General features: G+C 42.1%; 1 protein-coding gene across 7 annotated transcripts in view; it reads left to right on the forward strand.

Annotated features, from left to right (window-relative positions):
• Positions 1–246: 246 nt before the first annotated feature.
• RNF182 (ring finger protein 182) overlaps positions 247–12,440 on the forward strand; it is a 38,037-nt gene continuing 25,843 nt past the window's right edge. For 2 of the 7 annotated variants that reach the window (XM_054818036.1, XM_054818033.1), the window contains exons 1-3: positions 247–465; positions 6,781–6,909; positions 12,399–12,439. The gene's annotated coding sequence lies outside the window, so the exon portion shown is untranslated. Of the gene's footprint in view, positions 466–6,780; positions 6,910–10,406; positions 10,863–11,122; positions 11,310–12,310; position 12,440 lie in introns of those variants that run through there. The other 5 variants (XM_054818035.1, XM_054818037.1, XM_054818034.1 and 2 more) reach the window with 4 other exon arrangements.

Below are 12,440 nucleotides of genomic sequence, written 5' to 3' on the forward strand. Positions count from 1 at the left end.
GCCAGCTGGGGCGTGAGCGTGAGTGCATCCCTGCGTGTGTTTGGGGAGGAAGTCTCCCTGAGGAGGCGGCGGCGATGGGGTGGGGGTTGTCCTGGGCGGAGGGACCCCTTCCCGACCTGGGGAAGCAGGTTGAGGTGAAGGCGGCGAGGCGCCTTCCCACCCCTGGGCCGGGCTGGGCGGTGCCGGGGCTGGCTGCAGGCGGAGGAGGAGGAGGAAGAGGCCAGGATATTCCTGAATGAACGGCTCCCTCCTCACCCCACACCGGCTCCCGGCTCCCGGCTCCCGCCTCCCTCCCGCCACTCGCCGGTGTCGCTTCGAGGCGCAGCCAGTTTCTATAGCGACGGCGCTGATCCGCGGCTCTTCCGAGTAGTAACAAAGCCGGCTGCCCACTGCCGCGCCGGGGCTGAGGGGGGACGAGGCTCCCTCTCCCGAAGACACCCCGCCCGCCTGCGGCGCCCCAGACAGGTACGGAACGGGGGGCTCCCCGGCGGCCGCCGCCTGCCCCTGCCGCAGCTGGGTGATCGACATGCGGCCGCGGCGCCTCCAGCCAGCCGGCGGGGCTCGGGGACCTGGGGTGACGGCTGCAGGAGAGGCTCCCCCGCGGGCCAGGCGGCGGCGGCGTCGCCTGAGGCGCGGCCCGGGGCGGTTGAGGGACGGCGGGCGTCGCTTGAGGGGCGGCGGCGGGCGGCTGAGGGGGAGAGGGAAATGCGTCCGTCCCTCCGTCCGCGTCTGTGGCAACTGATGGAAAGCGGGGAGCGGTGCCGCAGGTACGCCCGAGGCGGCTCCTTTTCGACTTAGCCTCGGTAGGGCCGGGGGCACAGAGTCGGTTCAGCTCCCAGAGAACCGCCGCCCGCCGAGGTGGGCCCGGCAGGTCAGGTCAGCTCACCTCACCCGCCTGGCGGGGGAACGATACGGGCGGGCTCAGCGCCCCGGGCTGCAACCGGTGGGCTTGGCTTTCCCTCTCCGCCGGGGACAGCGCTTCCCCTCCTCAGTTAAGATTACCCTTGATAATAAAAATTTGTTACTGTTGTTGTTGTTATAAAAATATGCTTTGCCCCCCTGGAAATTTTGGGGTTACAAAGTTTAATTTGTTCAGCTTTATAAAGTAAGGCTGAATAGGATGATAGCTTTAAAATGCGCTACTTATTAAGCAAAAAGATCTAAAGGATTGATATTGAAGAGTAGTCACTGCTTGTTTTTAGGAGTAAGCGTACCAAAAGGTTTTACATGTCTGTAGCTTTCAGAGTCAGCCTAGCTCATTAGAAGGCAGAGCTAAGGTAAGATGGTAGAGATGATAAACGTTTGTTTATCTCGGGCAACCAAGGCTAGTCAAGAATTAGCCACCCTTAGCTCTTGAGATACTAATGTCAGAGGGTGGATGGGAAGGTCATTAGCTGGACAGTTGCCTGAGCAATGTTTGTAGTGGCTGTATGAATAACCATGTGTTTCAGCAGAAGTTTAAAATTCAGAGCAACTTCCCAATGATAGCGGAAGGGCTGACCTTGCATGATGAGGTCCTAAGGAGCAGCCATTATGGTTCATTTCTGAGTGATTTAAGAAATAAACTAGTCGATGGGCCAAGGCAAAAATGTACTGTGACATGCATGCAGCCAGCAGGATGCTCTAGATGGGAATCTTCCTGGATGTGAACAAGAAAAAAAAAAGATAAATAGTATGTGAGATGAAGAGAGTGTGGCTATCATACTCATTGAGTGGGTGGACAAGAATTGAAATTTTAACTAATATGTAATCTAAATATCAGATTATTTGGGATTTAAAACACAAAACACTATACATAAGTTAATATCAGGATATCAGAACCCAAAGGCTAAGTATTGACTGGAAGAAGTTTGAGAGGTATATAAAGAGTGGAGCTACCAATACCATTTGAGTAAATGATGTGAAAATATTTTATAGATTGGAAAGAGAAGCTACAGCTCTCTTCAGCAATCCTGAATACAAGTAGTGTATAAAATGGACACAGGCTTCTCTTGCAAGAGATGTATAACTGAAATTGTTTTAAGTGAGGGTTAATCAAGGTTAAACATTTCTCAATATCAAATTTAAATGAGAACTATCATAGCAATAGATACAGTGGAATTCAGATCTAGTTTGTTAAAAAAAAAGTGGAATTTCTTGGTTGTGTTGATTTCAGTGTTTTGCGCAGTGTTTATGAGTGTTTCTCCTTTGCTTCTTTCAGAAGCGTCACAACAGTTGTTTTGTTGAAAAAGTTATAACCTTCAGAACGACCTCGGGTTTTCATGCAACACTGAAAAGCAAACTCTTGAGTTTATTAAATGTGTAAAAATTGAGACCTCGGATAAGTTTAGCATGATGGAAAATAGCATTTCAAGACCATACTCTGGGCTATCTGAAATTGAATGCATCTAGCAGGAAATAAGAGGTCAGCTGTGTATGATAAAGACCTGGGGACTTCTATTCCCTTAGTTGCCTGGCAGAGGATGAGAAAACATCAGAACTCAATACAATCTTGCTCTAAAAAACTAAAGGGATAGGCAAAATATTTATGGTTATGCTGCCATATGACATTTCAGTCCTGAAATTGTTCCATGTGGAAAAATTGCAAACTTCATTTGATGAAGTTTATCAGAGGAAAAAACAATGTAGTAGTTGAGGCAGTACCAGGAAAGAACGAGATAGCTCACTATAGATAATATGTCCCTTAATATAGCCTGACATGGATCAGGGCTTCTAATGGTCTAAACAGTTCTAGCACTTAGATCACAGTGTCTCAGACTGTCATTTTACACCTGTCTGATGCTCCTCAGTCCAGACTAGGTTTATAGGAAGCCTGTTCTCAAGTTGTCGTGAAAGCATCCTCTGAAGCCATGCACTCTGTACGGTGATAGAAGGCCACTGCAGGAGTCTGCTCGCCAGTATTGCTCTTGCTTTAATCAGGCTGAGTTTAACGTGTTTGTCTATATCCTAGGTTTGATGACTCTATTAAATGTTTTTCTGGAGATGTATGTGTGCTGTAGCCAGCAGCTATTTCAAGTACACAGGGACACTCACCACCTGCTGTCTAGAGGTTGTGATTTCAGTCCTGCCAGCAAGGTTGCTAAGGAGTATTAGGGATCCTCGGAGAGCAAACCTGTGGAAATTCTCCTGTGGCCTTTGCACGCGTTGTGTGCTGAAGTGCTTCCTATCCAATATAAACTACTGTTCTGACAGTAATATGGTGTGGGCAGATGAGTACCTTAGAGTATTTTAACATATGATAATTGTGACTTTCTAGTATAAAGAAAGTATTTGCAAGCCTGAGAGTGCTCTAGTAAGCTGCAAAGAGCTCAGGCCTCCTGAAAACGTACCTTAGGTTTCAAATTCATTTGCAAAGACACATAAAGAAGCCCAAGATGTGCAGCTTTTAACCTACTACAGCTCTACAAGTCTTTAAACTCAATCCTCTGTGTTTTCATTCAGCTTGGTTTTCCTGCAGAGATGATGCAGCACAGCATTTTGGGCATTTTATCTTTTTCACTATAGACAGATGAATCAAATTTTTCAGATCTGATGTTGGCTTACAGCTCCATTATTTTGAAATGAGGGGATGTTCTTGTGAGGGCTTAACTTTGGTAAATTTCCAAATGGATGGAAGTCTTTGTTCACTCTCCAGACAGAAGTCTTTATTAACTCTCCAGACAACATCTACGCAAACATTCAGTAAAAGCTTAAATTACACAGCAGCAGTTTAAGTTTGGTTCAGGTAGTGTGAAAACCTGAGATGCTCCAGCATCTTCAAGGTGTTAAGCAGAGACTTGAAATTCATTAAGGGTTTGCCTGATGTCTCTTGCTATTCCAGGAAATTTAGCCAAAGTGTAACAAAGCCGTGATTCTCAGAAAGCCTCAAGATCACGAGTGTTATGCATTGTGTTTTGAAAGTAGCGTCTATAAAGACTACTACTGCTGGTGCTGCAATGTTCAGAAATTGAGGGAGGGATGGGGATGGACTGTCTTATCTCTCAGCTTTCCAATTAGGAATTGCCCAAGTTTTTAGGAGAAATGGCAGCCTGGTAGAAAGAAAGAGGTGTGACACTCTGGTCTTGAGATCAGCTGTAGGGAAACCTGAAAAAAACCTGAAGGTGTATGGGACTGCAGTGAGGAACAAGGTGGGGTTTGATGTGGAGCCCGTGGTGGACATGTAGCCCTAGGGTCAAGGGGCATGGTGGGAGAGAGCTATCTGGGACTGGTATGAGGAGTCAGGCTGCAACGGGACTGGAACTAGGACAGGAAAATCTGTAGGTATTAGATTGTGTGCTCCAGTTTGTCCCAGTGGATGGCCCAGTTAGGGGCTGAAGGCTTCTTTTAGGCGCCCTTTTGTAAGCTTTCAAGGCTTCATCAACAATGTCTGTGACAAAAGGTGTTGGTTAGGGAACCTAAACCTTTCCATAACAGTTTCAGGGCAGGTGGTGTTCCAGGCAGGGGAACTCATCTTGGCAGGCAGTTCATGGCAAAGAAAGAAAACTCCCATTTCAATGATTGATGGATAGCCAGTCTGTAAATCTCAGGCAGGAGATGCGCTCCTGTGAACAGAAAGGAAACATTCCCCCCTTGGTGACTCACAAGTAGTGACCTGATCAGAGTCTGCATGAAAAAGCATCTGACCTTGAAGCTTCTACTGTGGAATAGCTTTATGTGAATGTATGGCTTGACCCCTGAGGAGCTACCCTGCAGGTGTTTACCAAGAACGTGCAGAAGCAGTTTGCCTTCTAATACATGATGGGGGACCTGGAGTATCTCCACAGTAGTATTCCATGGTGGAAACAAACCAACCCAAACCTCAAGATGATACTGGCCTTTCGCTCTTCGAACAATTCCTAAAAGTAACCCTCAAAAAAAGCTTGAAAAGGCTTACCAGTGCTTCTACCACTGTTGAAAATATTTAGCTTATTTAACTAGAATTTTATTAACACCTTAAGCAGAAATTTTGGGTAGTGTTTGAATCACCCTTTGTCCAGGTGGAGTGTTGTATAACATGCGTGTGTAATGAGGGCTTTTATCTTCCTGTATCTTTTTCAGTTCACTGAATTACACTCAGATGCTGTTAAAGTAACAGCCAAATGAAAGCTGAAGAAAGAAACAGTGCTGTGTTTGGTGCTAGGTTTAAATGGTGTACAATGAGTGAGTTGTGGGGCCACGAATTAAACAATGAGAATAAAACAAAGCATTCACTAAATAACCACCAGCTATCCCACACACTCAATGAAGCTTCCTGTGGAAGAAAATGATGGGTGATTGTATGACTAAAACTGTATTGTAATACATATATTCAATGGAAAGCTCATGTTTTGTAACACTCTGGTACTTGGCTTTGCTTTCAGTATATTACAAACATTTTACTGTGTCCAGTAAATCAAAGAGTGCTTTTGTACCTGATGCTTTATTCCTGTAATCAAGTTGCCTCTCATTCTCTGATAAGCTAAACAGATTGAGCACTTTAAAGCCTTCACTTGAAGGAGTTTTATTCAACTCCTGAATATTTTTTATGTGACTGATCTCACTGTTTCTGTGAGAAACTGTCCAATCATTCAATATCCTTTATAGGATGTGAACATCAGAACTGTGCAAAATATCTTAGTTTGACTCTCACCAAAGCATAAATGGTAATAGTATCTAGAGGTAAAAACCAGCTGTTTCCCTCCTTACCCATCCCACGTTGCTATATCCATGTTGCTAAGATCTCACACTCAGTGATTTGTCTTCTGACTTCTGTATGTTCCTGCTCATTGCAGGGGGCTTGGACTAGATGACCTTTAAAGGTCCTTTCCAACCCAAACTATGCTATTCTATGATTCTATATTTTTTTCAGATTATTTGTTTTCCATTAGGTAGTTCCCCATTCTCAAGGACTGGTTTGATAATTCCAGACTCCGGTTGTATTCAGGTGCATTTTGTTTGAATGAGCCTGATTTGCCAAATAATCCTGTCCTCTTTATTTACTGTTCTGCCAAATTTTTGTGCAATCCATACAATTTATCAGAAGTTATTTTATATTTCCTTCAAGTCCACTTGTGAAAACACTATTAGCTTAGTCCTCAGGCCCCCTACACCCTTTAAAACATGCCTATTCGATGATCCCTTCTGGCAGGCATTGGTGGAGAAATGTCTGTGAATTTTTAATCTACATGCTTCATTTACAGTGTGAGTTAGGTACCCAGCTTATGGCAATAGTCATACCTTTCTCTATAGCAATCTGATACAGTAACAATGCAACTAGAAAGTACTTTAACATTAAAGAGAAATGCTATTTTCTTTTGTTAATTCCTGACTTTTTGTATCACTTGAGCAAACTTGTTGTTAGGTGGAAGCACTCTCTGCATTTTTCAATGTTCTAATGTATTTCTCTTTTCTGTTTGCTCCATAGCAGACCTGAAGTTGTTTATCCTTCCCATGGGTCTCTAAGTCCTTGATGTTTGTGCTATTCAGTTCAAGGTCAACACCTTGAATAATGCTTGTTAAGTAAATGGAAGTGAAATATGATCTTACTAGTAGAATCTATCTAAACAGACCAAAAGGGAGAGCACCTTCTGACTGTATAGCTTGTGTTATTCTTTGTTGGCCATTAGGTGGTATTTTATACTTGAGAAGATAGGCGTGGGTACCTGCTCATTTAAAGATCGGCTAACAACGAAAAATTTCATTTCTGACCCTCTCTGTCTTTTAAAAATTAGGAACAAGTATCTATCCAGTAAGAGAAAAACTACCCTCTTTATACGATAAGTTTCTCTTAGCCTTAATTGTTAAATACCATATCTTTGACAGGACAAAGAGAGAACAGAGAACATACCAACGATGAATCATCTGTTTTTGTTATCAGTCATTGAGACACTTTGGTGATGGATGGATGAATAGATCGAGCCCAGAGCTGTGAGCCAGCTTGGCAGCTGGCAGGTAAGTCCCTGGAAGCTCACCAAACTGCTTTCTCAAGCATCACATCTCTATTTTACATGTTGTATTTTGCAAATCATATCCTAGAATATGAAGTATCTTCTTAAGTCAGTAGGATCACACTTAAGCATACATCTACTTTCAGTGGAACTTAAGCATGTACATACTTCAGGGGCCCAAAGAAGGATGCTTTCTTGGATGGGAAAATAGAGAAACAGCTCTTACAAGACTTAGAAAGAATGAGGCAGAGATGAAAATTAATGGTGTGCAGGTGATGTAAAAACAAAGTAATAATATTGCATATTGATGGGTCCCACAAAAATCCCAAATGAACTAAGTTTCCAGTAAATCCTATGTAATCTGTCTCTTAAGAATAAATGAAACCCTCTTAAATGTCTGCTTTGCCTGTCTATGCCATCTGACAGGCCAGTTAAAGCATTTTATAAGCCTCGAATGGAGAAACATTGAGTGCAACGGTGTCTCCCTACCTTCCCCTGGCGTATCTCCCAAGATAGCTTGTCCCACAGTAGTGTGCTGTGCTTATGGATCTGGCAACGTTTGCATGATGAAGCTTCTTTTTTATAAATTTATTATAACATGGCCAAAACATCTGCTTCATGCTGAAGTGTGGTTTTTGGGGACTGAGGATAATTTTCAGTGTGTTCATCAATGTAAATATAAGGCTTCAGTAATGCATGTTGACATAGTCATATTAAAATATGAATTCTCATTGACTTTGGGACAGGGAGGAGGGAGGCATGTCACAATAACACGTAGAAAGAAACTTTCTGGGCTTCTTTTTAATGCAGTTTTGGTATTCAGATACAGCTGTGAATAAGTTTAACAGCCTTCTAAACTTCGTTCCCTGTTAAAAATTGTCTGCCTATTTTTATGTTTCAGTAAAGTAAAATTATTCATAAAAAGAAATGTCGGTAGTGCAAGTCTTGTAATTTGTTTTCAGTTTTAATAACATTAATATGATGCTTGACTCACTGTCATGTATATAGATAGCTCATGTAGTGTGTGTCTGTATTTGAAATTCTGTAGGTCACTTGAGAGGGTAACAGTAGTTACCCTGTAACTAGTTTTCTGTAGTTCTAGTCCACACACACATTTATATGTGCTACCCTCTCAAGAAAGCTGTAATATTTTAAATTATGCAAATATATGCACCTATATATTTATATTTGCCAGATAGACCAGGGGTGTAAATTGACATCACAGATACATGTGTGGAAATTGCCTACATACCGTGCTGTAAATTTCTGTACAAACAAGTTCATCCCTGTCACCTTTTGTTTGCCCGTTGTTCAAGGAAGAGAAACAATTTCACACAGTATGATCAGTAAAGAGCAGCTGTGGACATAATTCTATGCAGGTGTCCAAAAAAAAAAAAAAGTATCTATCCATTGACTGTAAAATAGTAACTTGTAACAAACAATAACACAATCCTGCTGCATATTTGATGCCTCCTCCTTTTTATTGCTTCACTCTGCACCTCTTTCAGTAGCAATGTTGTGTCTTTATACTTAGTTTTGTCACACCTTTTTTCATTTATGATCTTATCTGTGTGAGTAAAGAAAAGCCAAACTCATTGGAACACAGATTTTTTTTTTTAAAAGGAGTTTTAAACTGTTATCCTAGATGTTTTATTTTGCTCCTCACACACTAGCAATGTTAACCAAAACATTGATAAAGAGCAAAAAGAAGCATGAAATAATGCTATGACAAATAATAACTCCTGGGAAACAAACAAAAAAATACAGTGATCAGCACATGACTGTCTGTATTGAAAAGTAAGGTTAATATCACCCCATTACTGCTGACCCAGAGCTCTTTTGATCGTGTTTGAAGAGTTACATTTGTCTTGGGATGTTTGGAGAATGGGCAGGGAGTGGCTTCAATCAACGTTTGCTTTGATGTTTGTATATGCATAAAATTAAAATTCAGGTGTGTGTGTTATAGTAATGCACATAGCTGATGGGTTAGAATCATTATTTGTTGTTAAAACGTTGTTTTAACATTATGTTAAAACATATCTTTGATGGACAAGATGCAATACAACCTTTGCTATGCCGAATTTAGGGTCTAAAGAGACAGAAGTGCAGCAGGTAGGGTATATCAGAAAATTCCAGAGAAGGAGATTGATAGTATTTGGCATCAATTTTAGTTGAAATGGATTGGAATGGTTTGCTGGGGTTTGTATGGGGTTTTGTTTGCTTTGGGTTTGGTTCTTTTATGGTAGGAAAGATGGAAGATATGGGTCTGTGGGGAAAAAATATGCATTAGGAGTGGGATTTCTGGACTGACATGTGGATGAGAGTGAATTTCTATCCTGGCAGTATGCTTGTTAATATGCCTAACTTTGCACTATCAGTACACACTGCAATGTTTAGATCAAATTTTCCAGAGAATACACTGAAGGAGTGTGGAGTGCTCAGGTGATAGGCAAAGTCTGAAAGACTTGTAGAAAAAATCAAACTGAATCCAGATATTGCAAGATCATAGTGTTCTGAGAACAGAAACAATTCTTGGGGAAGTAATTTCATCAGCATTCATAGCACTAAGCAGTGGCACAGTTCCTGTGAAGCCTGCTCCAGAAATGACGTCATTTGTTCACCCGTCACATACTAGGCCAGTGAGACTGGCACACAAATACTGACCAGCTGCCCCACACAAATCCACTTGCGTATCTCTAGCAAAAGAAAGACTCTAGTCAGAGATATGAATGGTTATTCACCCATCTGCAAAACAAAATGCAGTGTGCCAGGCAGCAAACAGCAAGCATCATACATTCACTGATGGGCAAAGTTTTAACGGGGAAACTACAGGGAATTAATTGTGTTGATAGGAAATGGGCAAAGATCTGGGGATCTGTTCCGTTAGACCTGCTGGTTCCAGTGAAAACACTGACAAAGCTCACTTCCCGTGTACAGCTCCAGATGTCCATGAAACTTTTTCTTTTCCTCCCCCCAATTTTTCTTTCACATAAGCAAAGAATGGCACTGCCACTGCCACACCATAGATGGTCCTTGGTCTGCTGGACGACTGAGAGAAAGGGAAGTGCAGTGGTATAGCGCTGCTCTGCCTCTCCGCAGTGCCAGCTGCCCTGGAAAGACTGAGGTTAAGAGTTGTGGCCAAGGCGTTCCTGCAGCTGGCTTTTAGGCTCTGGGATGTGACAGATATGCACAGGTCACACCGGTTCTAGAGTTTCTCTTAGTTACATTTCGAACCTAGAAGGGCTATTGTTACGGAATAGGAGAGTATAGAGACATCTTTGATCCCCTGCCTAGACTGAGTGAATTAGCTAAATGATGAATATCTCGCATTGTGTAATCATTATTGTTCATCATTGTGACAAGCTGGAGAGAGCAAATATAATAATTAATATGAGGAATTGTGATAATGGCATTGTGTCCCAGCTTTAAATTGTCTGAAATGAGCTTCTCTTTTATTTAAGTAATTCCCTGATAATTCTGTTAAATCTTTCTTTTCTTCAGTCTTGAATCAGCATTTAAATAGAGACATCTCGTGTCATCTAGCAGAGGTGGGCTTAAAGGTGGGGGTTGTCTGTATTTGTATGTGTGTGTGTTACCCTTTCTCCCTCCATCAATATCCCTTTAGAATACTGATTGTGGAGCACAGCTATGACTAAATATTTTTCTTGAAATGTCAGATAAAGTTATCTAGCTAAATATTATTGTACACATGTGCTACTTGTAGATGAAAACATTAATTTATCAATGTAATGTTCAAAGAAATATATTGAGCATTTTCAGAAATGCAGTGTTTTATTCCAATTGAATGACAGTCACTAGCAACAGTATTCTACCTGATGTGGTTTCTTTTATGAGGAGATAATAGTGCTAATTTTCAGTGTGAAAATTGCAATTTCAGCTTTTATCCTGAAGTAGTATGTGTATCTCTATTTCCCCCAATATATAGTAATTTATTCAGAAGCATGGAAGCATAGTGTGTGAGCCAACACACTCCCTCCTCTGTAACCCTTCCTGAAAAATGCACTGTCTGTCAGACCTGCAAGTGAAAATCACAATCGTCAAAAAAGGCAATACATTACAAAGAAAATTATCTGAAAATGTGACCATTCACGTAAAAATATATACATATAAACTTTATCTTTACTTGATAGTGCAGTTCATGCATGATTCAAATAAAAGTAATCAACAGTCAGTTTTCTTTGTATATTTGTTCATAGTGCCGTGAACGTGTAATGAAGAGAAACCCACGGATGAAGACAGGCATACAGAAATTGCATTAAGTGCCTTTGCGAAAACTGAGGACACTCCTTTAATGGCCAGCCTCATGTTAGAGGTAGAGAGGAGATTGCCACCCTCAGGGATAACTAGACCCCAAGCTGTGCCCCAGTTGGCACCTCCATATAGGTAAGGGGTAAAATGTCATTGGCCAAACAGACTGAGGGAGAATTTAATAAATCTTATAGCAGTAGCCAACATTTCCAAGCAGATATGCTCTTAGGGTATGATGGAAGCTGAGGAGGTATTAAGCTGGCTTTGGTTCTCCAGAGCAGCACTGTGATCTGTACTGACCACAGGAGGCAGACATTAATGCCTTTCAAACCTCTCACATACTCTACTCAACTTATTGTCCCTTGTGTGGCTGTGAAAACATCATCTTGTGTTTGCTCTGTGTGTGAGGTAGCAATGTGCATGGTATGAGAGGTTCTCTTGGATATGTGCTCGGATCTGTGAAAGAGCCGAGGGGAATATGAGTGAATTCTTCACTGTGAGTCAGGCTTTGAAACAGGTGCCCAGAGGGGTTGTGGACTCTCCATCATCACTGGAGACATTCAAAACTAAAATGGACAAGGCCCTGAGCAAATACAACTTCAGACCTCTATCTGCTTTTGTTGAGAATTGCAATGGGAACCTGGATTGGTGTGAATGGGATTGTATGGGTGTGGAAGCACCAAAGTAACAATGGAGGAAGGACTATGGGAGAATGGCTGTTGATGGCATCTGTATTAGGAGGTCATCAAGATAACAGCACACATCTACATGCAGCTTCTCCAGACACCCACAGCAGGTCAGTGAGTAAATCCTGATGACCCACAGAGGCGGGACAGGATCAAGAGATTGCTTGCTGTTGGTGCCTAAAGACAACAGAAAGGCACATCCAGCAGCAGCACATGGTTGCTAACCTAAAAACCAGGAGTTAGGATGAGGATAGCTGGCATTCCTTGTCCACCATGTCATTGCAAGGAATGTCTCTCCATTATGAATGCTGGACAGACTATTTGGTTATATACATCTTGGTGCTTGTGAGTACATGGGTTGGAGTGAGATCAACACCCTCCTGCTCTGTAAGATCTCACATCAAGCTCTACTAAACTGTTGGTACATGGTGTTGCAATATTGTTTTCTAGACTTTTCAGGAAGTGAGGTTTGAACCAAATGACCTCCAGAGGTTCCTTCCAATCTAAATTATTCTGTGATTCTGTCACTTGAATGCAGGAATTGGTGGACTATGTTCGATGGTCTCTACTGCACAGGAGG

This window comes from Grus americana, chromosome 2, assembly GCF_028858705.1.
Source record: "Grus americana isolate bGruAme1 chromosome 2, bGruAme1.mat, whole genome shotgun sequence".
Taxonomy (NCBI): domain Eukaryota; kingdom Metazoa; phylum Chordata; class Aves; order Gruiformes; family Gruidae; genus Grus; species Grus americana.